At 45.9% G+C, this 24,502-nt stretch overlaps 1 long non-coding RNA gene across 1 annotated transcript in view; it reads right to left on the bottom strand.

Annotated features, from left to right (window-relative positions):
* Positions 1-24,502, bottom strand: part of LOC139276694 (uncharacterized) — a 122,993-nt gene that overhangs the window by 22,108 nt on the left and 76,383 nt on the right. The window contains exon 2 of the long non-coding RNA XR_011595973.1: positions 21,148-21,208. This is a non-coding gene — a long non-coding RNA (uncharacterized lncRNA). The remainder of the gene's footprint in view (positions 1-21,147; positions 21,209-24,502) is intronic.

The raw sequence follows: 24,502 nt of genomic DNA, 5'->3' as shown, positions 1-24,502 counted from the left end.
AGAAATCTAACAGATTTGCAAGCAACTTTTAAAAGGAAAATATCACCCATTACACTTGCTATTTTTTTTAAATTGGCAGTATTTTAGAATATTTATAATTCAGCCAATGAATGTGATGTTTTACTTTTTTAAAGCAGGAAATGATCCAGAGGCAATTGCAGTAAAATTACAAACTGAAATGAAAATGCGAGGTAATTAATCGTTGTATTTTCATTAAGATTCAAATGACCTAACGATTTATCAGTCGAATGGGAGGGGGGAATACAGCACCCAGAAATATTGTTAATGCTAATAGTTTGAGCCTGAAGAATGATTCCAATGTACAACTGATCTATTAGAATGCTTAGCCATTTTATTCTGTTATTACCAAAGCTGGAAGAAGAGAAACTTGTTTAAGATACAATCATTTCAGTTTGTTTTGTTCATGGAAGAGGTGAATTCTAATAGAAACATCACTTAGTAGTTGAGCACTTCTCTGCCAATTGTCAGATACTAGTCGAATTAATTATCAAAACTGTTTGAGCTGATCCAATCTTGAGGATGTGTTATGCCAGACCATGCAAGAAATTAAATCATGGGAACAACGTCTCACCACATCCAAAACTAAGCTGAAATCACCTGGAAAATGCAGGCAAGCTGGGAAATTATGCAAATTTTGGGGCCGAAATTCATGAACTCACCGCCCGCAGCTGCCGACTGCTGCCCATTGCTGCTGACACTGTCCCTTGCAGATCCGCCCAGTGCCACTTTCGAGGTGGCTTGGAGTGGGCGGGAGGGGAGAGCCACCGGGAACCACCCGCTGACGGTAGTGGACAGCCGAGTGGCGCAACTGAGCTCCCGCCCGCTGAGCTCCCATGTAGAAGTGGGCGGGAGTCAGCTCCAGAACGGGGGTGGATTGCTGCGAGGAGGCTGGTCTGTCCCCGACGGTAAGTATGAAGACCCTGAGAAAAAGGTTAGTGAACATTTTTTTTTTTAAATTCCACAGCGACTTACCTGGATGGGGTCCCCCGAAGGTCTTCCGATAGCTTTTTAATTTTTTTTTACTGAAGTTTTTTTTCAGGTCTTCGGCCCTCCATGGACCCGACTCCATCCTTGGCGACCCTTGGGCGGTAAGCGCCTCTGCCGCCGAGAATGAGACCTCCCGCCCGCTGCCGCCCAGATTGCTGGCATACGTCGTCCATTTGTCGCCTGCCGACCCTTGAGGAACCTCGGCGGTGAATATCCCACCCAAGATATCGTCCGGTACCTCGGTGGCCATCGGCGGCACTTTGGGTGGCACTTGGGCAGGCGGAGGTCTTGATGAAAATCGGTCCCAAAGAATAGGCAAATTCCCTGAAACAAGGTTAGGGAATAACATTGGGAAAGATGCAAATCATTCAAAGATTATTCACTTCACCTCAGAGACACACCTCATCAGGGGAAAAGTTCAAATTCTCAGTTAGGCATCGTACCTAGCAGAGTACCAAGGAACTACAGATCCCATTAGCCAACTTACTTATGTAGGGGTTCCTAACAGTAACTATAGGTAGTCAATAGATGAGTGGAAAGTACAGGTTACTCTTGTCAAATCATTTCTGATTAATTTGGGTTTTCTATTTATCGTTGATGTTGCATTACGCCCACTGGTCAGTGTACATATTCAGACGAAGCGTCATCAAGCTACTCCTTAAGCACCATGATTTTTCCCCTGTTTAACAAAACATGAACAACAGCAATAAAACAATTATTTCTAGGCAGCTCGCAGTCTGGGAGGACAAGAAATCTGGTGGGACCGACCACTTCCCAAAACCAGACTGCACATCTTGAAGGGGAGGTGGAGTTTTATTGGTTGTGTGTGAAAAGCACATTTCTGTAGCAACAGGAATGATATTGGCCAAGGCACCCCAATTTTCAGATACTTCTATAGAGTTGTTCAGTGAACAAGTCAGGTCCAGGAAGGAGGTCCTTTTTATTTTAAATGCCATGCCAAATAAGTCAGCAAAAAGTGATGTCTCAGGTGACTGTACAGTCTAATACTGGAATCATAGTCTCTGTCACAGGTGGGACAGACAGTCATCGAAGGAAAGAGTGGGTGGGACTGGTTTGCCGCACGCTCCTTCCGCTGCCTGCGCTTGTTTTCTGCATGCTCTCGGCGACGAGACTCGAGGTGCTCAGCGCCCTCCCGGATGCTCTTCCTCCACTTAGGGCGACCTTTGGCTAGGGACTCCCAGATGTCGGTGGGGATGTTGCACTTTATCAAGGAGGCTTTGAGGATGTCCTTGAAATGTTTCCTATGCCTACCTGGGGCTCGTTTGCCGTGTAGGAGTTCCGAGTAGAGCGCTTGCTTTGGGAGTCTTGTGTCGGGCATGCGAACAATGTGGCCCGCCCAACAGAGCTGGTTGAATGTGGTCAGTGCTTCGATGCTGGGGATGTTGGCCTGATCGAGAACACTGACGTTGGTGCGTCTATCCTCCCAGGGGATTTGCAGGATCTTGCGGCGACATCGTTGTGGTATTTCTCCAGTGATTTGAGGTGTCTAGTGTATATGGTCCACGTCTCTGAGCCATAAAGGAGGATGGGTATCACTACAGCCCTGTAGACCATAAGCTTGGTGCCAGATTTGAGGGCCTGATCTTCGAACCGAGATGAGGAGAAACTTCTTCACTCAGAGAGTGGTTAACCTGTGGAATTCTCTACCACAGAATGTTGTTGAGGCCAGTTCGTTAGATATATTCAAAAGGGAGTTAGATATGACCCTTACGGCCAAAGGGATTAAGGGATATGAAGAGAAAGCAGGAAAGGGGTACTGAGGTTAAATGATCAGCCGTGATCTTATTGAATGGTGGTGCAGGCTCGAAGGGCTGAATGGCCTGCTCCTGCACCTAATTTCTATTTTTCTATGTTTCTATGAACACTCTCTTCCTCAGGCGGCCGAACACTGCGCTGGCGCACTGGAGGCGGTGTTGAATCTCGTTGTCGATGTCTGCCCTTGCTGATAATCATCATCATAAGCAGTCCCTTGTATCGAGGATGACTTGCTTCCACGTCAAAAAAGGAAGAGTTCAATGATGGACCTAATATCCAGGTCCTGAACTATATCCTGAAAGGTGGAAGATGCCTGTGCATGGATTTCTTTAACGTGTGTTGGCCGTTGCACACCAGCCACCACACGGGCTTGACAGAGCTAGGTCTTGGTCCAGTGGCAAGGGTTACCCAAGACGACTGGAGACTTGCTCTGCTGCATGGACACATATCGCAGTGTGGGCTGGCCCATGCTGCCCCAGAGCCCCGATAATAGGCTCTCGAGATATGGAAAGTGGTCCACGTTGTCCAAGGCCATGCTGTGGATCTTGATGATTGAGGGGCAGTGCTGCAGGGACCCTTCATCATTCTCAATCCAAATTATCTGACATGCTTTGTGGTCTGGGATAGGACGCTCTAATGATTTGAAAGCATTTAGTACTTTGTCTCAACATTTCTTATTAGCATTGTTTACACAATTGGACTTCATCCAGACTGATTCCAAATTCCCTGATGATCTGAATTAAAGCCTGCACTTCTGACTTTAAAGTTGAACCAATTTCATTGGACTTCAGTCCATGTAGTTGGAACAAATGTATTGAAACAAATGTAAGAGACTCAAACTATGCTTGATAATTAATTGGATGTAGCAAGATTGCATCTCAATCAAAGTCCACATTTCTGAACAAGAAGAACATGGATAGAGAGCTTACTAACTATATTGAAAAGGCCCTGAAGTGTAAAAGAAAAGTGATTTTTTTAAACTTGTGTTAGTTCATTGTGCAGATATATGTATAAGAAAGATATGTTTTATTGATTTGTAAATCTCTGTTCTGGGATTGAAGATTAAAATATATTGGTTGGTCTGTTCTACAGCTCCACAGTAATAATGTACTATAGCAACAGAATATAAATAAACCATAAGGCTTTATTCTGGAGATTAAAGGCTTGGTCATTCAGGCATATGAGAAAATATTGACCTCTATCTCTGTTAAAAGAAGAGGAAATAGAATACAGTAACTCATTGAAGTGATCTCAGTAACATTGTTGCAGTAGATCAGGCCAGTCCACAGCATTTGGATTATTTTCACACTCATGAGACCTTCTCCGAATACAACATTTCGTTTGAGTTTCTCTGCGGGATATCCAGCTTCACTAACTTCTCAAAACCACCCCACCCCAAGTTTTAGGTATCCAGTATCAAAATCAAATATGTCCAGATCAAACCCTAAAGTCCTGGAGGTATCCCTTAACCTAGGAGTGTACAAACTACATTCCGTGGGGTGTGTGCAGTCCCTCAGCACTGGGTGTACAGCCCTCAAGCCTCAGGTAATTCAGTCCTACTTGTGATTATATTTCTTATTCAACAGTTTCCTCTGTTTGAATTCTGTGGCTCTGGATGCTTGGAAAGAATTATTTCGGTACTCTTGCCCATTGCTGAATAAATAGCAAGTACAGTAGCCTAGTGGTTATGGTACTGAGGTAGACACTCAGAGATTGTGAATTCAATCCCATCATAGTAATTTGTGAAACTGAATTCACTAAATCTGGTAACCTGTGAGCTAGTATCAGAAGAAAACGATTATGACAGCTGCTAGATTGTAATAAATGAGGGCAACTAGGGTCGGACAATAAATGGTGTTTTGCTGCCCAGAGGACACTCAGATTAAACAAATCCAAAATCAGAATAGTAGGATCTGTTAGAATCAGCAACTTGAAATGTATGACAATGAAAATGTCCATGGATTTTAAAGTTGGAGAGAATACAGGTCACAGAATCAGCGCTACTCATCAGGTTCTACATATAGCCTGACAGCACCCAGCTCTCTCCACACCTCTACTGCCTCTGATTTGTCACGCTGCTTGTCGGCTATCCAATATTGGATGAGCAGAATTTCCTCAAATTAAATATTGAGACGATCAAAGCCAGTGTCTTCAGCCCCACTACAAACTGCATTCCCTAGCCACCGACTCCATCCCTCTCTCTGGACACCGTCTGAGGCTAAATCAGACCCTTCGCAACCTTGGCATCCTATTTGACCCTGAGATGAGTTTCCAACCCCATATCTGCTCCATCGCCAAAACCGCCTACTTCCATCTCTGTAATATCACCTATCCCTACTCCTGCCTCAGCTCATTTGCTGCTGAAACCCTCATCCATATCTCTAGATGTAACTATTCTAATTCTCTCCTGGCCAGCCTCCCATCATCCACACTACATAAACTTGAGCTCATCCAAAACTCTGCTGCCTGTATCCGAACTTGCACCAAGTCCCGTTCACCCATCACCCCTGTACTCGCTGACCTACACTGACTGCCGGTCCAGTAACAGCTCAATTAAAAAATTCTCATCCTTGTATTCAAATCCCTCCATGGCCTTGCCTCTCCCTAGCTCTGTAGCCTCCTCCAGCCCTACAACCCTCCAAGATGTCTGTGCTCCTCCAATTTTGGCCTCTTGCTCAACCCTGATTTTCATCGCTCCACCATTGGTGGCCATGTGTCTAGGCCTTAAGCTCTGGAATTCCCTCCCGAAACTTCTCCACCTCTCTACCTCTGTCTCCTCCTTTAAGACGCTCCTTATTACCTACCTTTTTGACCAAACTATAATGATGGAGACCTCAGGAGGAGGCCGAGATGGATCATCCACTCGCAGTTCTGGCTGAAAATGGTTGCGAATGCTTCAGCCTTGTCTTTTGCACTCACATGCTGGGCTCTGCCATCACTGAGCATTGGGATGTTCATGGAGCCACCATGATGGTTGTTTAAACGTCCACCATCATTGACGACTGGATGTGGCAGGACTGCAGTGCTTGATCTGATCCGTTGGTTGTGGGATCACTTGGCTCGGTCAGCATGCTGCTTCCACTGTTTAGCATGCATATATTCTTCACAACTTCACAACTCCAAGATTGAACCTCCTTTCTAAATATGCAGGGTTATCATTTTTCAATCCAATGTGTTAACTCAGTATGGAACAGTTGTGGAAGCAGCCGTGAAAAGCAAAATTTTTAAAAAGGAAGTGGATCAATATTTGAAAAGAAAGTCTTAAAAACTTACGGAGCAAGGGCAGGTGGATGAGAAAAGATGAAGAGGTCAGATGAAGTAAGGAGAATAGCTTTGTTCCTGCTGTCTAGAATCTACGATTCGAAGAACCAACTTTTAATCTCATGAAAAGAGTTAATAGAACCGATGTCAAGAAGTTCTTTGTTGGAAAAAAATCAGGGGTTCAAAAATATAAGGAAAGGGAACATATAAGTCATACTTAGAGCTGACTGATAAGGGGTAATGACCGAACTTCATGTTCGTGGTGAGCTTTGCTTGCCAGCAGCACATATTGGAAATTTGGGCACACAATTTTCCAATATTTATTTTAAATGGTGTGCACCTGAAATTCTGTAAAGTGCTTCTGGCAGGGAAGAATCCTGACTGGAAGTTTGAAGTTAGAAGATTACCCCTCTGTGAAGTTAGATGATTGTAGTACACATGCACTTTGTAGCATTATTCAAAAGAAAGACGGATAAATTGCTAATTCAATAGGGAATTATAGATATATGCAGTTAGTGCCTAAGATCTAAGGACGTGAAAATGGTTTGTGTGGATCAGAATTTTAGATCTACAATGGGGTAAACAGGATGGCCAAATAACTTTTCTTTTCCCACTCACTTAATAAGTGCTAATAAAAAACAAACTGTAAAGACGTCTGCCGACTAGCACATACTCATTTACATCAACACCATTAACTTTCTGAAATGATGGAAGAGTCAGGGGCTAGAAATTCGGTATTGCCCATTTTGAGGTGGTAAACCTGCCTGGTCAGTAAGTTTAACACCTTGGGAAAGTTAGCACCGGCTACCGTGAAATTCTGTTCCAGCCCCTGCAGAAAGCAAAATTCACCAGAACCCCCGCTGTGTTTGGGCTCATTCGAAAGGAAATTTAATTTGGGACTATCTATCAAAACGTTTGGAACTCTAAAGTGCTTATGGAAGAAACTACGAATTTTAATAGAGTTATGAATTTTTACAACAAATTCAAGCCTGTGGTCGGACCTAGGGAACAAAAGAAGGCCACTTGATTATTGGAACTGTCTGCGTGTGAGGACTGAGTTAACCCATCTGGAAGAATGAGTATTTGAAAATCTTCCTCCACAAGAGACATTACCATCACAGTATCACCCAGAGATAGCTCCCCATCAACATGGGTCTGGACAAACCATTTCAGCATATACATCACAAAGAGGCCCAATCCAGCCTGTATGCAAAAGACTAAGCACAAAAGGACATTGCAATTACCAAACTAATACTTCCATCAGGAAACAGTTTTCAAACATCAACCCACCCAAGAGACATCAACTTTAACCAGCCCGAGAAAATATTACAAAGAAGAACCAAGCCCGTCAAAATTATACAAAGGATTGTGAACAGATTGGGCGGCAAGATTGGAACACTGAAATCGTATAACTGGTCAGTGTTTTAAACAGAGGTTAGAGAGAGTAGAGAGAAGAGGGAGAGAGAGGGAGGAGAGAGATGGGAGAGAAGAGAGAGAGAGAGGAAGGGGGGAGAGAGAGGAGAAGAGAGAGAGAGGAGAGAGAGGGGAGAGACTCTCCAGTCTCGAAGTCTTGAAGTCCTGAAGGAAGGAAGAACATCACCATCTACCATTAACTAGCAAAAGGATTGGTAAGCATAAGTCCCTGTCGTGGAGTTTAACCTAGCTAGAATTAGGTATAGGGAGGTGGGAGATATAATTTTACTGCAACCCCCTTTGAATGTGTAGTGTACTTTATTAGAGTGATTCTAAGTTTGACATTGTACCTTTCCTTGTCTTGTTCTTTATTTGAGTGATTGTAAGTTTGGCCATGTACTTTCTTACTTGAGTAATAAGCCTGTATTACTTTGACTGTAATAAAACCAAAGTTCTTTGCATCAAACCAGTGTCCTCTGCACTTTTGTCACCCCCCCAAATAAACCCAAGGGAGGGGGAGCGATTCGAAACCGCTCAAGTTGGTCAGAAGGGAACCTGACTCCCTCATAGAGACCACAAACGCACCCCACCCCCCCGGCCCTTACACGCCCCAAGAGGGAAATGGATCAGTAAATCAGGCATTGCACAATTCTCTTAGGGCAGTGAAGCCGAAAATCGTTGCACTATCTTCCCAGAGTGAATGTGGATGAGACGATGGTCGTTCAACATTCCGGCACAAGCTACTTCTTCAAGGGGATGTAAGATGACTGTGCGCAGGCGCTGTCTCACTATCGCAGTCTGTTCAGAGCGGCAACACGGCCGAGGGTGGAGCTCGCCAGCGTGCCCACCGCTGTTCCAACACGGCCCTGGAGGCTTTAAATTGAGGCTGTGGAGAGGGAAAGGGATGTCCTGCAACCTGAGAATGGCAGGAGGCTCCCGCCTAGAGTTTTTCAGACGTGTCGGCGAGGAGCACGGTGCCCAGAACTGTGACACAAGTAGGTGAACGACCTCACTCGGGTCATCAGGACAAGTACTCTTTCTATGAACCTTACGATGCTATAATGTGTACCTCACTGTCTCACACAATGTACAATCTGTGCCGTACCTGCTCCTTCACTATATGTACCAGACCATGCTCTTCATTGCTGAACAGAGCTGCAAAGTTCTGCCTCAGTTCAGCAGCCATATTCTGGGCCTCACTGCGTAGCTCTCGTTCTTTGTCCCTACTCAGCCCCACCCCTCCTCTCACTACCTTTTCACTCTTCAGATGCGTTTGGAAAACCTTCAGCCTTGCCCTTAATCGTAGCTGGTAGCCACCAAATCCCACCGTTCACACAGACACTCTGCACAGCTATTGAGAGTGACATGGACATCTGCATGCTTCCATACAGTAGCAGCTATTCAACTCTGCAAGGCATGTGTGGCAGACGATGAGCTGCACACTTACTCACATCTTCTGTTTGTTATTGCAGACAAAACTCGTTCACAACCGGCGACAGCAAATACGGACTGGAGGAGGGGAGCCTGAGTTCCATGCCCTCACGGAGGTGGAAGAGCGAAGGTCCGCCCTCATGGGCGCACAAGTGGATGCGGTCGCGGTCGGGGGAAGCCGAGCCCCCTGGAGGGATGTTCATCCCCTTTCCCTCTTCTATGAGACCATTTACCCCTGAAACCGCATGCCTTTGCCACTTTACATATAAATGTCATAGGTCACCTGCTTGTTCCCTTTCTGCTCCCTCCCCTGCTGCTAACCCACACTTCTGTCGCATTGTGCTTACAGATAATGAGCCAGAAGTGCAACGGCCTGTCTGTAAGGTGACCACCTCCAATGTCGGGGGAGACAAGGAGGAAGGGGACGGCAGCTCTGCGTCACTCCGGCAGGATCCAGCTTCCGCAAACAGTGGGGACGGCCCTCGGTGGACGAATCGATCTTCATGGGCTTTGAGGAGCCTGATGTTCCAGGGCCCAGTGGCCTGCAGCAACGCCAAACATGAAGGGAAGCCCAGGGGCCAGCTCCCCACAGGCTCAGTCGGCGCCTGAGTCCTGCTGAGCGTGACTCAGATGTGGACCTGGATTTTGAGGGTATGGCGACAGAGTCTAAGGGAATAGAAACATAGAAGCATAGAAAATAGGAGCAGTAGTAGGCCATTCGGCCCTTCGAGCTTGCATCGACATTCAATATGATCATGGCTGATCCTCTATTTCAACATCATATTCCTGCTTTTTCCCCATACTCCTTGATGCCTTTTGTTTCTAGAAATCTATCGATCTCCTTCTTAAATATATTCAGTGACTTGGCCTCCACAGCCATCTGTGGTAGAGAATTCCACAGGTTCACCACCCTCTGAGTGAAAACATTTCTCCTCATCTCGGTCCTAAATTTCCTACCCCGTATCCTGAGACTGTGACCCCTTGTTCTTGACTTCCCAGCCAGGGGAAACATGCTCCCCGCATCCAGTCTGTCCAACCCCGTCAGAGTGTACCGTGAGCTTATGCTTTGGCAAGGGCCCCACAGAGCATGGATGGACTTGCTGTGAGGTTGGGCGAGGCCATCTCAAGCATTGCCCATGCCTCTCCACAGCCCATCGAGCGAGCACTCCACCCATCCAAATGCACACTTCAAGTCACTAGGCAAGTGTAAATTGCAAGACAATATCTGCCACAGCAATCCAAGAGATACACGCATTGTGCCATATGAAACCGTAGCACTCACTATGAACTCTAAGTAACCCGGTTGCTCATTCCTTTAAATACCCTCCTGGCATCGCCCAAAGAAGCTGGGACCGCCTGCTGTCTCTGGCACGCTCAGCAGCTGGCGGTAAGTGAGGCGCACATACCAAATTTCACGTCTGGGACACTAGCGGGGCGATGCACCCGTACTGACGTCATGATCTGGCTGGCGCTAGAGGACGAGGCGCTAACTGTAAGCGCCGCTGGTAAAAGTGAACTGAATTTCGCGGGCGCCGCTAAAATCGCCGCTTTAAACCATGAGCGATGCTTTACCGCCACTCCAGGGCGCTAATGGGAGGCGCTAACCAACCGGATTTCATGCCCCTCAGAAGTCTTACTTATCTCAAAATCTGCTTTTGAAATGATTACATTGGGTACAGATGAAAACAATTTAGTTTTTAGGACATAATTTGTGCCAGATGATTCAGCTGCATTTGTCAGACTGAATGACAGCCATTTCTCTCGAAATAGAAAGTCGTGTTTTCAGTATAAGAGCTCCTTCTACAGGCCTTATTGCAGCATTGTACCCTGCACCCAAAGAGCAACTGGTAATATATTGCATGTAAAGGCAAACAACACTGTAACAACATAAATATCCCTTATTGATAATTGTTTATCCACTGTAATCAGAACCATTGGTTTGTGGTGACTGAAAATATTCTGACAGTTTTTTTATAAATAAGTCCAGCGTGGATTAATACTCGCAAATCCGTGCATCAATCCAGCACTGGGCTTGTTTGACTGAAGAGCTACAGATAAAACACTTGGAAAGGATGTGGCCGATAAGCCTCTCCAATGCACCCACCAGAAGCTTTCTGCACATTTTATGATGCCAGTGAATTTACACAGAAACATAGAAAATAGGTGCAGGAGTAGGCCATTTGGCCCTTCGAGCCAGCACCATCATTCAATAAGATCATGGTTGATCATCACCTCAGTACTCCTTTCCTGCTTTCTCTCCATACCCCTTGATCCCTTTAGCCATAAGGGCCATATCTAACTCCCTCTTGAATATATCCAACCGAACTGGCATCAACAACTCTCTGCGGTAGAGAATTCCACAGGTTAACAACTCTCAAGAAATTTCTCCTCATCTCGGTCCTAAATGGGATACCCTTATCCTTAGACTGTGACCCCTGGTTCTAAACTTCCCCAATATCGGAAACATTCTTCCTGCATCTAACCTGTCCAGTCCCGGCAGAGTTTCATCCGTTTCTATGAGATCCCCTCTCATCCTTCTAAACTCCAGTGAATACAGGCCCAGTCGATCCAGTCTCTCCTCATATGTCAGTCCTACCATCCCGGGAATCAGTCTGGTGAACCTTCGCTGCACTCCCTCAATAGCAAGAATATCCTTCCTCAGATTAGGAGACCAAAACTGAATACAATATTCCAGGTGAGGCCTCACCAAGGCCCTGTACAGACCTCCCTGCTTCTATACTCAAATCCCCTAGCTATGAAGGCAACATGCCATTTGCCTTCCTCATCGCCTGCTGTACCTGCATGCCAACTTTCAATTACTGATACACCATGACACCCAGGTCTTGTTGCACCTCCCCTTTCCCTAATCTGCCGCCATTCAGATAATATTCTACCTTTGTGTTTTTGCAGCCAAAGTGGATAACCTCACATTTATCGACATTATATTGCATCTGCCATGCATTTGTCCACTCACCTAACCTGTCCAAGTCCCCCTGCAGCCTCTTAGCATCCTCCTCACAGCTCACACTGCCACCCAGCTTAGTGTCATCTGCAAACTTGGAGATATTACATTCAATTCCTTCATCTAAATCATTGATGTATATTGTAAATAGCTGGGGACCCAGCACTGAGCCCTGCGGCACCCCACTAGTCACTTCCTGCCATTCTGAAAAGGACCCGATTATCCCGACTCTCTGCTTCCTGTCTGCCAACCAGTTCTCTATCCACGTCAATATATTACCCCCAATACCATGTGCTTTAATTTTGCACATCAATCTCTTGTGTGGGACCTTGTCAAAAGCCTTTTGAAAGTCCAAATACACCACATCCACTGGTTCTCCCTTGTCCACTCAACTAGTTACATCCTCAAAAAATTCTAGAAGATTTGTCAAGCATGATTTCCCTTTCATAAATCCATGCTGACTTGGACCGATCCTGTCACTGCTTCCCAAATGTGCTGCTATTTCATCTTTAATTATTGATTCCAACATCTTCCCCACTACTGATGTCAGGCTAACCGGTCTATAATTACCTGTTTTCTCTCTCCCTCCTTTCTTAAAAAGTGGTGATACATTAGCTACCCTCCTGTCCAGAGGAATTGATCCAGAGTCGATAGACTGCTGGAAAATGATCACCAATGCATCCACTATTTCTGGGGCTACTTCCTTAAGTACTCTGGGATGCAGACTCAGACCCCAGGGATTTATCAGCCTTCAATCCCATCAATTTCCCTAACACAATTTCCGGACAAATAAGGATTTCCTTCAGTTCCTCCTTCTCACTTGAACACAATTACAAGGAGCAGTTTGATACAAATCAGATAACGTTAATTTAATAGAGTAACATTAAGTTAAAATGATAATTCTGTATATTTAGAACTGCAACATAGGAAAGGAGGCTCAATCATGGATCTATCCTTGGCCCCCTCCTACTTCTCATCTACATGCTGCCTCTCGGCGACATGAAGCAAAAACACAGCTTCAGTATCCACATGTACGCTGACGACACCCAGCTCTACCTCACCACCACCTCTCTCGACCCCTCCACTACCTCTGATTTATCAAGCAGCTTTTCCATATTAGAGAAGCAGAGATTTGTCTTCTGTCCCCGCCACAAACTCTGTTCCCAGCACATGACTCCATCCTTTTCCCTGGCCACTGCCTGAGGCTTTACCAGACTGTTTAGAAACATAGAAACATCGAAAATAGGTGCAGGAATAGGCCATTCGGCTCTTCGAGCCTGCACCGCCATTCAATGAGTTCATGGCTGAACATGAAACTTCAGTACCCCATTCCTGCTTTCTCGCCATACCCTTTGATCCCCCTAGTAGTAAGGACTACATCTAACTCCTTCTTGAATATATTTCGTGAATTGGCCTCAACAACTTTCTGTGGTAGAGAATTCCACAGGTTCACCACTCTCTGGGTGAAGAAGTTTCTCCTCATCTCGGTCCTAAATGGCTTACCCCTTATCCTTAGACTGTGACCCCTGGTTCTGGACTTCCCCAACATTGGGAACATTCTTCCTGCATCTAACCTGTCTAAACCCGTCAGAATTTTAAATGTTTCTATGAGATCCCCTCTCATTCTTCTGAACTCCAGTGAATACAAGCCCAGTTGATCCCCTCTTTCTTGATAGGTCAGTCCCGCCATCCCGGGAATCAGTCTGGTGAACCTTCGCTGCACTCCCTCAATAGCAAGAATGTCCTTCCTCAAGTTAGGAGACCAAAACTGTACACAATACTCCAGGTGTGGCCTCACCAAGGCCCTATACAACTGTAGCAACACCTCCCTGCCCCTGTACTCAAATCCCCTCGCTATGAAGGCCAACATGTCATTTGCTTTCTTAACCGCCTGCTGTACCTGCATGCCAACCTTTGTAGCCTTGGTGTACTATTTAACCCTGAAATTGCTTCCAATCCCATATCCTCTGCATCACCAAACCATAAAATCATCTGTTTCTGTCCCTTCCTCAGCTCTTTTGCTGCTGAAACCTTCATCCTTGCCTTTGTTACCTCTAGATTCAATTATCCCAATGCTCTTCTGGCTGACCTCCCATCTTGCACCCTGCGTAAACTTGAGCTCTGCTCTACTGCCCGTATCCTAACTCGCACCAAGTCCCGTTCACTCATCATCATCATCATCATCATAGGCAGTCTCTCGGAGTCGAGGATGACTTGCTTCCACTCTAAAAGTGAGTTCTCAGATGACTGAAGAGTCCAATGTGGGACCTACAGTCTCTGTCACAGTTGGGGCAGACAGTGGTTGGAGGAAAGGGTGGGTGGGGAGCCTGGTTTTCCGCACACTCCTTCCACTGTCTGCGCTGGTTTCTGCTTGTTTTCGGCGATGGGACTCGAGGTGCTCAGTGTCCTCCTGGATGTTCTTCCTCCACTTTGGGTGGCCATAGGCCAGGAGTCGGTGGGGATGTTGCATTTATCAAGGAGGCTTTGAAGGTGTCCTTGAAGCGTTTCCGCTTGCAGTTTTGAAGCTCCACGTAGAGCGCTTGCTTTGGGAGTCTCGTGTCAGACATGCGGACAATGTGGCCTGCCCAACGGAGCTAGTCGAACGTGGTCAATGCTTCGATGATGGGGATGTTGGCCTGATCGAGAACACTGAGGTTGGTGCGACTATCCTGCCAATGGATTTGCAGAATCTTGCGGAGGCAGCGCTGGTGGTACTTCTCCAGCATTTTGAGGTGTCTGCTGTATATAGTCCACGTCTCTGAGCCAAATAGGAGGGCAGGTATCACCACTGCCCTGTCGACCATAAGCTTGGTGCCGATTTGAGGTCCTGGTCTTCAAACACTCTCTTCCTCAGTCGAACGAAGGTTGCGCTGGTGCACTGAAGACGGTGTTGGACCTCGTCGTCAATATCTGCTCTTGCTGACAGTAGTCTCCCGAGGTATGGGAAATAGTCCACGTTGTCCAACACTCCTGTGCTCCTGGTTCAACAATGCCTCCATTTAAAAATTCCCATCCTTGTTTTCAAATCCCTCCCTGGCCTCGCCCCGCACTATCTCTGTAATCTCCTCCAGCCCCACAACCTTCCGAGATATCGGTACTCCTCTAATTTTGCCCATTTGTGCATAAATAATCAGTCAGGGTCTCTAGGCATGATGGCTATCCAGTGAAATCAGGTGGAAGTGTGTAGATGTCAGGTGAGCACAGTATTAGGCTTGAATGTAATAATCTTCTCCCATGGGCGAGTAACTTGTATATACTTGCAATCTCATGTCACAAGTAAAGAACGATCACTTGGGCAAGGTGTCAGAGGGTAACTGTACCTCAGCATGAACCAGCACATTGAAGAGAGGGGAGAATATTGCCAGACAGGTACAGGAACAGCATTGCATGTGCTGATTCGGCTCAATAAGCTTGGTTGAAGTAGGAGACTTGCTATCCGTTACAAACTCCTTTGGACTGGATTTTCCGGTGATGTGTGCTTTTGTTGGGCCGGCAATGGCGGCGGTGAGGTCTTCTGGGCAGGCCGTCAGCTTCCAGCACCCTGTGTGGGGTTTCGGGGCCGGCTTTGCGCGGGCACGGAGCAGTACCGCCCGGAAGAAGTGAGCCGGTGTGCAATGCCCCTGGTTGCCACACCGGTTCACTTTTTGACTGCCGCCCGACCTGTACGCCCCGCAGGGTGCCTGCTGGCACCGCGTGTGAAAACGGGCGGTCCAACCTATCCCGACTGTCGTGAGGTAAGTAATGTCCACCTCCGGTAAGTGTGACCGTTTTCTCTTTTTTTTTTGCGGTATTTATGTTGTGATGGCGTGGCCTACGTATTGGAAATGTTTTTGGTATTTTTTTTCCCTCCCCAGGCCTCTCTCAGAGCGCTCCCGGGCCGGCTGTTTAGCTTGGGATTTTCGCACACCCAGCCAGCCTAGCGCCCTGAGAGGTGTGCAATGCCTCCCTTAACGCTCCGCCCCACACTCAGGGCCCAGCTGCCGAATTTTGCTCACCGAGGCGCATACTGTTCCCGGGCGCAAACCTTTACCGCCTGCTGCCATTACCACCCTGAAATCAGCAAAACCGAAAATCCAGCCTGATTCTTATTTCTATTTGAAAAATAATTATTATTTTTATGTGAATGGTGTACTAAATGCTGTTGGCTTGAAGGAGGTACTGCGTCGGACAGTGTGAGAGAGCTAAACGGCCATCAGTAGGCAGTGTACCGTTAATAAGCTAGAGAGTATAATTTCAATTGCATATTAGTTTGGCTGCCTCACATGAGAGCCAAAATTGATGGCCTTGCTGCCCACTGCCGCCGAGATCCACGGACATCCCTCTCCGCGTTACGCCCGGTGCCAGTTTGCACTTGGGCTGGAGCGGGCGGGAGGGGAGAGCCGCTGGGAAGCGCCCGCTGACGTCAGCGGACGGCCAAGTGGCGCAAGTGACTTCCCGCCCGCAGAGATGCCAGATTGGCGTGGGCGGGGAGTCGGCGCCAGCAGGGGGAAGGACCGCCACAAGGAGGCTGGTCTAACCCCCAAGGTAAGTTTAAAAAACTGATAAAAAAGGTTAGTGAACTTTTAAATACATTTTTTTCGCAGCGACTTACCTTGATGGGTTCCCCTGAAGGTCTTCCCGGTAATTTTTTTTTCCAATCATTTTTTATTTGAACGTCTTTGACCCTCTGTGGGCCCAACTCCATCCTCGGTGGCACTTCTGCGGCAAGAGCCTTTGCCGCCGAGATTGGGAGCTCCCGCCCAGTTTGACGGCGTACGTCGCTTGTTTGCCGCCAGCCCAACTTTTAAATTATTTTTCATCAATTTCGCACCCAAAGTGCCGCCTGGTCTCTTGCCGGCCATCAGCGGCCTTTTGGGCGGCACTTGGGCGGGACTTGGCCTTCACCAAGTTCGGTCCCATGGTCAGGCTCACTAACTCTTCAACCCAGTTTCACCAGGATTTACAGTTTAAAGGGGAGCCATGCTGTAAGAGTCAGGTTACCCATTTGTAAACAGACTGTGCATCAGACTCATGCGGAGTAGAACCTCAGCAATATCTGCTGCTTGTCACAGTTCCATGTACATAACGATAGTAAGGAGCAGCACTTTTTTAAGATTCAGTGGGACATTGAATATGTTAAATTGATGCACTTAAAGCAAATACACTATTTAACTTAAATGCAACAAGGAAACATTCAGGTATTTGAAAAGAAGCAGTGAACTTTGGACAAAGTGTTTGAATAATGTCCTCTGGTTGCCAAGTGGTCTACTAAGAATGGCTCATACTCTCTGATCTATCTTTATTTATAACGTGCTTTTCAAGCGCGGTTGTTTGCTTTACATCGGAGAAAGATGGGGCCAAGGGCCAGAAGCTTTGTCCTTGTCCAGCTCAGCTCCAAGATCATGTGACTGATGACATTTTACAAGCCAAATATGTTTTATTCAATGGTCGATACTTTGGATGTAGAAGTTAAATAATGCATCGTGCTTGCAAAATGGGAGTTAGCAATCTTTTCATGAACAAGCAAAGTGATGATTGATTGACAGTAGTGAAAATTCAACAGTAATACAGGTGTGAGTTATTACTTGACAGTGCAGTCTGGAATCAAGCTGAAGGCCACCTACGTTTCCAGTAATTGCCCTCTCCTAGAAAATAAAGAGAATACCTCAGCAGTGACAGCGGTGTCAAAGTTTTATTTCACTCATGCAAAAGACTATCATAAATCACTTGCGCCCGAGGCACTTGTGAGTTACGAGTCTTCCTCACTTATGAAACAAGACTAGTTGGAAGCAGACTCTCACCAGTGAAATTGTTCTGCTTTCAAATCTCTTTATTGCACTCACAACTAGAATTTCAAACCATTTTTTATGGCTTAGCTGGTGAATAACCATGGCCCTGAATTCGCGGCCCCTACAGAGGCGTACGAGGTACGCATGCACCCATAGGGGCCGCGTAAGTTCCGGTTTAGGCAGGCACTATGCATGGGCCCAAACCCAGGATTTGCAATCTGTCAAGAATCCGCTTGGCAAATCGCACGCATCCAGAAGAAAAGGGCCTCCGCGGGCGGAGAATTGAGCTATATGCCCAGTGAATGCCCGAGAAATGCTTATGACTGAAAAAAGGAGGCGTAAGGCCTGCTTTTATCAGCATAAGACTTTTAAAGCACTGAATAATAATTTATTTCAATAATTTAAACATGTAAAATCCTGTTAAATAACGTAAATTTATTTTTAGACCCTTTAAAATATGTAAATCAATTTTTCAAAAATTGTAATTTTTGTTTTAAGTAATTAATTAAATTCCATTTGCATTCATTTTGAATATGTGATGGTTTAAAATGTTTTATCTTAAGTGCTTGTGTGTTTTGGGGGTATTCCCATTCACACTTATGATGATTCGTATGAATGGGGATCCCCCCCTACGTTGATAGGTTGGGCCGGCCCATGGGATCCCAGTAATGCATACGAAGTGCATACGCTGCTGGGATACGTGGGCCTCTGTGCAGGCCTCTGCGTAGAGGCCCAGGACCAGAAGTCTCTGACACTCCGGGCACACAGGTACTTTCGTAGAAATTTTTGCGGTCGGCATTATCCTCTAACTGCAAACTCTGGGCTCATATTCATAACCAAACAGAGCTGGAGTAACCTTTCCACCTGTCAACATCCAAAGGAACTTTTTTTAACCTGAGAAAGTCAGATGAGGGGTCTTCAACCTGAAACATTAACTCTGTTTCTCTCTCCACAGATGCTGCCTGACCTGCTGAATATTTCCAGCATTTTCTGTTTTTATTTCAGATTCCAGCATCCGCAGTATTTTACTGTTGCAGTAATGACAACAGCCAATGATAATGTCTGCTTTCTTTCTGTCTCAACCCCACAGCATTTCAGTTTTACTCCGCTAGCTATCCAGAGAGCAACTTGTTCGACTGATTTCCTTCCTGATAACTTTGCCATTAGGGAACAGAGCACATTGCACACAACTGAATGAGAGAGAAGTAAGTCAAAGATTGGGAAAATGGGAATATTTGAAGGTAGAAGAGATGATGGGTTCTATTTTCATTTTACAAGCTGTGTGCCTGTGAGATGGATCTTTGTAAAATTTTGTAAAAATGCTAATATTTTAGTATTTTTTTGAAGTCTTGCAGTGTTGAGTCAGATTAATCAAGTGGGTGATGCAAATTATATTTCAGTAGCACAGTGTTTTATTTGAAAGGAAAGCAATTGCATAGCATGGAAAATGTTTTTAGTATATATTCATGGTACGAATTGGGGACAAAGAAGGATTTAAAGAGACTTATGTCCCCAGTATTTTCTTTGGCACTTCGCAACCCTTTAAGTGGCTGTGCGGGCCATTCAAAATATCGCACATGTGCAGTTTTTACGTTGAAATGCCAGCAAGCCGGCTGCACAGGTTTCCTGGAGCAGTGCATGGCTGTGCACTTTGCAAAGAATACTGAAAGGGACCCCATAATAGACCGTTAGCAAAATTGTAGGCCATGGGTTTTAATGAACAGTAGCAATGTTGATGGGAAGTTGGCTAAGGGACAGAAAGCAGAGAACAATGGTGAACGGCTGTTTTTCAGAGTGGAACAAGGAATACAGTGGTGATCCCCAGCGGTCGCTATTAGGACCACTGCTCTTTATGATATACATTAATGACCTGGACTTGGGATACAGGGCAGAATTGCAAAATTTGCAGATGACATGAAAGTCTGAAACTGAGTAAACAGTGAGGAGAATAGTAATCGATTTCAAGTGGACATAGACAGATTGGTGAAATGGGCAGACACGTGGCAGATGAAATTTAATGCAGAAAAGGATGAATTGATACATTTTAGTTGGAAGAATGAGAAGAGGCAACATAAGCTATATGGTACAATTTTAAAGGGGGTGGAGGAACAGAGAGAACTGGGGGTGCATATGCACAAATCTTTGAAGGTAACAGGACATGTTGAGAAGGCTGTGGAAAAAAACATATAGGATACTTGGAAATAGAGGCATAGAGTACAAAAGCAAGGAAGTTATGCTAAACCTTTATAAAACACTGGTTCGGACCCAGCTGGAGTATGGTGTCCAATTCTGGGCACCACAGTTTAGGAAGGATGTCAAGGCCTTAGAGAGGGTGCAGAAAAGATTTACTGAATGGTACCAGGGATGAGGGATGTCAGTTGTGTGGAGAGACTGGTGAAGCTGGGGTTGTTCTCCTTAGAGCAGAGAATGTGAAGAGGAGAGATGATAGAGGTGTTCAAAATCATAAATGGTTTATGACAGAGTAAATAAAGAGAAACTGTTTCCAGTGGCTGAATGGTCGGTAAACAGAGGACACAAGAATACAAGAGCAAGGAGGTTATGTTTGAACTATATAAACCACTGGTTAGGCCACAGCTGGAATACTGTGTACAGTTCTGGTCACCACATTACTGGAAAGATGTGATTGCACTATAGAGGGTAAGAGGACATTTACAAGGATGTTGCCTGGACGAGAATTTTAGCTATGAGGAAAGATTGGATAGGCTGGGTCTGTTTTCTTTGGAACAGAGGAGGCTGAGGGGAGATCTTATTGAGGTGTAGAGTGGATAGGAAAGACCTATTTCCCTTAGCAGAGGGGTCACCAACCAGGGGGCATAGATTTAAAGCAATTGGGGGGAGGTTTAGAGGAGGTATGAAGGAAAATGTCTTCATCCAGAGGATGGTGGGGGTCTGGAACTGACTGCCTGAAAGGGTGGTAGAGTCAGAAACCCTCACCGCGTTTAAAAAAATACTTGGATGTCATTTAAAGTGCCATAACCTACAGGGCTCCGGACCAGGAACCGGAAATTGGGATTAGGCCGGATTGCTCTTGGTTGGCCGGCACGGACACGATGGGCTGAAATGGCCTCCTTCTGTGCTGGAAATTTCTATGATTCTATGATTCTATGACACAGATGTAAGGTCATTGTCAAAAGAACATGAAGAAAAAAATTGTTAGGATAAATACTTGAAGGAGAACATTTTCCAGGGCTATGAGGAAGGAGCAAGGGTATGGGACTAATTGGATCGCTCTTCCAAATAGCTGGCACAGGCACAATGGGCCAAGTGGGCTCCTTCTGTGCTGTATCATTCTATTAACCAAGGCGTTTTGCGCAAAAATAAAATAAACTGGATCTCAATAGCAACATGTAAACAATAATAGTTTAAAAAAATCCTGAAGGATTGTTCTGTTTCCCGAAAAATACACGTGAGATGCTATTTTTAAATGATAATTTCAAAAATGTGCTCGATATTTTTTAAAGATGTATATTTTCTGCACTGAGATACTGAAGCTTCCTGGGTTAATACCTGGATCACCTGGTGTTGTTTTCTCTCCCTTGCACAGTTGGGCTGAGTAACTTCTCCAAGTCTGTTGGTGCAAACAAAAACAATTTTAAAAGAACCATCATTTTTTTATAACTGTTTGGTATTTTAGAACTGGAATGGATAACTTGATTTTGAATAAATTTCTCTCCTTAATTTCTGCCTTCAGTGTCCCAGGCCCTATATCCCAAGAGTTTGAGTGGATGAGTACACATGTTTGTCTTTGTCAATGCTGCCCCATAACCAGGCAGTAAAAGATGATGAATTACACATTGAAATAGAACCTTTGCAGAGTGCCTCTCCCCGAGACATCAGCAATCTCTTCCTTGTAGCTGATACTCTCGCTGACAGCTCAAAGATGAGGATTTGAAACCCCATCATTCAGTACATAGGATAATGGATCTCCCCATCACATTACCATTGAGAAATATTTCCAAAATAAACCAAACTGAGATATTTTCTACAGTTTACAGTTTAGTCTTATTATACATGTTAATGGATAATTACTCTGCATCGCTTTTAATTTCCCTTGAAACTACATTAATTGCTTTTAAATTATAGTTTAACGAGAGACCATTAGTATATTAAAGAGTCATTGTCATCATACAAGAGAGATGAGAAAGTTGAATGATTATAGTAACAGTTTAGATAAAAAATACAGTTGCCAGCAGCAACAGGGAATCAAATATTGATTGGATTAGGTCAGACTTCATTTTATCCATCTTCTATTATTTTTATGGCAATAAATAAAATGGCCCGGATTTTGCAGTTGTAATGGCAGTGAGACTGTCAGCGCTCGCCATCATTACTGTGTAAAACTGACAGCAACTTCTGGTGTCCACTCATGCGCAGCTAAACACGAAAATGCGGAAATTGCTGTCAGTGTCACTCAGATGGTGACTGATGTCAGCAGCCAGAGAATTTTCATTGTGAGCATAATGGTAATGCAACCCATTTTTACTATAACACTTCTAAATCATCTCTTTACTCTCCCACAGGTCCATCAAGTGCCCCCCCGCCCCCCGCCCCCCCCCCCCACCGACCCTCACTGTCCAGCCAGAGGAGGAAGAAGCCCCTCAGAGGAACCTCCAGCCTCTGAGGGTGCAGCATCAGCAGGGCCAAGTGCAGCCAGCATCAGCGCAGAGACGCACGCCTCGGTAGGTCCTGTGCGAGATAGAGTAGCGTTGTCACCTGGTGTCTCACAATGCACAAGTGAGGACCATTGAGAAAGAGGGTGATCTTGGAGGGGCAGCAACAATTGCACGAGGCTCTGCCAGCTTTTGCAGCCGCGATATCTGCAACTGTGCAGAGAATGGAGAAGTCCATCTCCAACATGAGCGCCGTGTCGCAGGCGATGGTGACGATGTGCTGTTCCATGGGAAGGATGGCCACCTGCATGGAGCAGCAAATGTGCTACTCACACGAGAACATGCTTGCTGTGGACAACAGATGGCAGACGCTCAAAGACCTCATCTCGAGGAGGGATATAACTTGGACTTTGGGGGTTCCTTGCCCCACTGCTGTGCAGCAAGATGCTCTCCAGCTCCTTGCTCGCAGGGTCCATGAGAGGGGTGATGGTGAGAGGGGACATGGAAGTGGGGGCTCTTCTCAAAGTGCTCCCACTTCTCCCCCATTGCCTCCCCAGATGCTTCCTCAAATCCTGATGGCCAAGTCTGCCGGCACACAGTTGCAGGAGGAGCAGATTTGGCGGGGCCATCACAGTCTCCAAAACCCAGATGACATCCACCAAAAGTGTCTAACCAGTCGCAGCAGGGAAGTGAGCAGCCTGCCTCGACCTCTGCTGAAGCCACAGAGGTAGCACCTCATAAAAGAACTCAGAAAAGAAAAAAAACACAAAAGTAGATGCACATTTACATTTGTGTGAACAAACAAGGGATGGCAGGATTGACATATGAGGAGAGACTGGATCGACTGGGCCTTTATTCACTGGGATTTAGAAGGATGAGAGGGGATCTCATAGAAACATATAAAATTCTGACAGGACTGGACAGGTTAGATGCAGGAAGAATGTTCCCGATGTTGGGGAAGTCCAGAATCAGGGGACATAGTCTAAGGATAAGGGGTAAGCCATTTAGGACTGAGATGAGGAGAAACTTCTTCACTCAGAGAGTTGTTAACCTGTGGAATTCCCTACCGCAGAGAGTTATTGATGCCAGTTCATTGGATATATTCAAGAGGGAGTTAGATATGGCCCTTACGGCTAAAGGGATCAAGGAGTATGGAGAGAAAGCAGGAAAGGGGTACTGAGGTGAATGATCAGCCATGATCTTATTGAATGGTGGTGCAGGCTCGAAGGGCCGAATGCCCTACTCCTGCACCTATTTTTCTATGTTTCTATGTTTGTATGTTAAGTATTAGTTATTTTGATGACACAAATAAATGTATTTCTCTGCACCATTTTCCAGCCTTGGCCATTTTTGCCTGCTACCTTGGAAGCGGCTTTGTCACTTAGAGTGAATGGTGAGACATTACTTAACCTCAAGTACTGGGGGTTTGGGTGAGAGGAATGGCTTGGTCATTGTAGGGATGATTTATGGTGTTGTTGTGGCAGCCATATAGGTACGTTATGTTCTTATGTACATTGGTACAAGTTAAGTAAATCTGGCCATAATGAGGCCATCCCGGGCTCCCGAGCAGCAACGTGCGGCGCTGTGCGGTGCCATCTCCAACTCAGGTTCCTTCTCCTCCTCCTCCTCTGCAGAGGCTGTGTGCTCTGCGCCTTGCTCCTCCTACAGCTCCAATCCTTACTGCTGTGTTATGTTGCGCAGACCCTGACTGGTGTGTACTGAAGGGCTCTTCCAGATCTGTCAAGGCATCTGAAGCGCATCTTCAGCATGCCTATTGACACATCTGGTGGACATGTGGCTCTCATTATAACACTCCTCAGCCTCAGTACTTGGCGTCCTCAAGGGTGTCATTCGCCATGTCTTCAGTGAATAACCCTTGTCTCCAAGTAGCCAGCCGGTAAGTCTGTTTGGAGGTGCGAAGAGCTGAGGGAAGGTGGATTGGCGCATGACGAAAGAGTCATGACAGCTGCCAGGGAATCTGACGCACACAATGCATGATGATCTTCCTATAGTTGTAGACCAGCTGCACATTGAGGGAGTGGAAGCGCTTGCGGTTCACAAACACTCCTGGGTGATGTGGGGGTGCCTTGATGGCCATATTTGCTCAGTTGATGACGCCCTGCACCTGTGGGAAGCCTGCCAAGAGTCCGAGGCAGAGCCGAAAAGCCGAGCGCCTGTTCAGTAACACTGGCGACATCAGTGGCAAAGTTGGCACAATTGGCTGACTTGTCAAACATGCCATCGGTCACTTT

Source organism: Pristiophorus japonicus, chromosome 12 (genome assembly GCF_044704955.1).
Source record: "Pristiophorus japonicus isolate sPriJap1 chromosome 12, sPriJap1.hap1, whole genome shotgun sequence".
NCBI classification, from domain to species: Eukaryota; Metazoa; Chordata; class Chondrichthyes; family Pristiophoridae; genus Pristiophorus; species Pristiophorus japonicus.
This window is presented reverse-complemented; position numbering and strand designations above follow the sequence as displayed.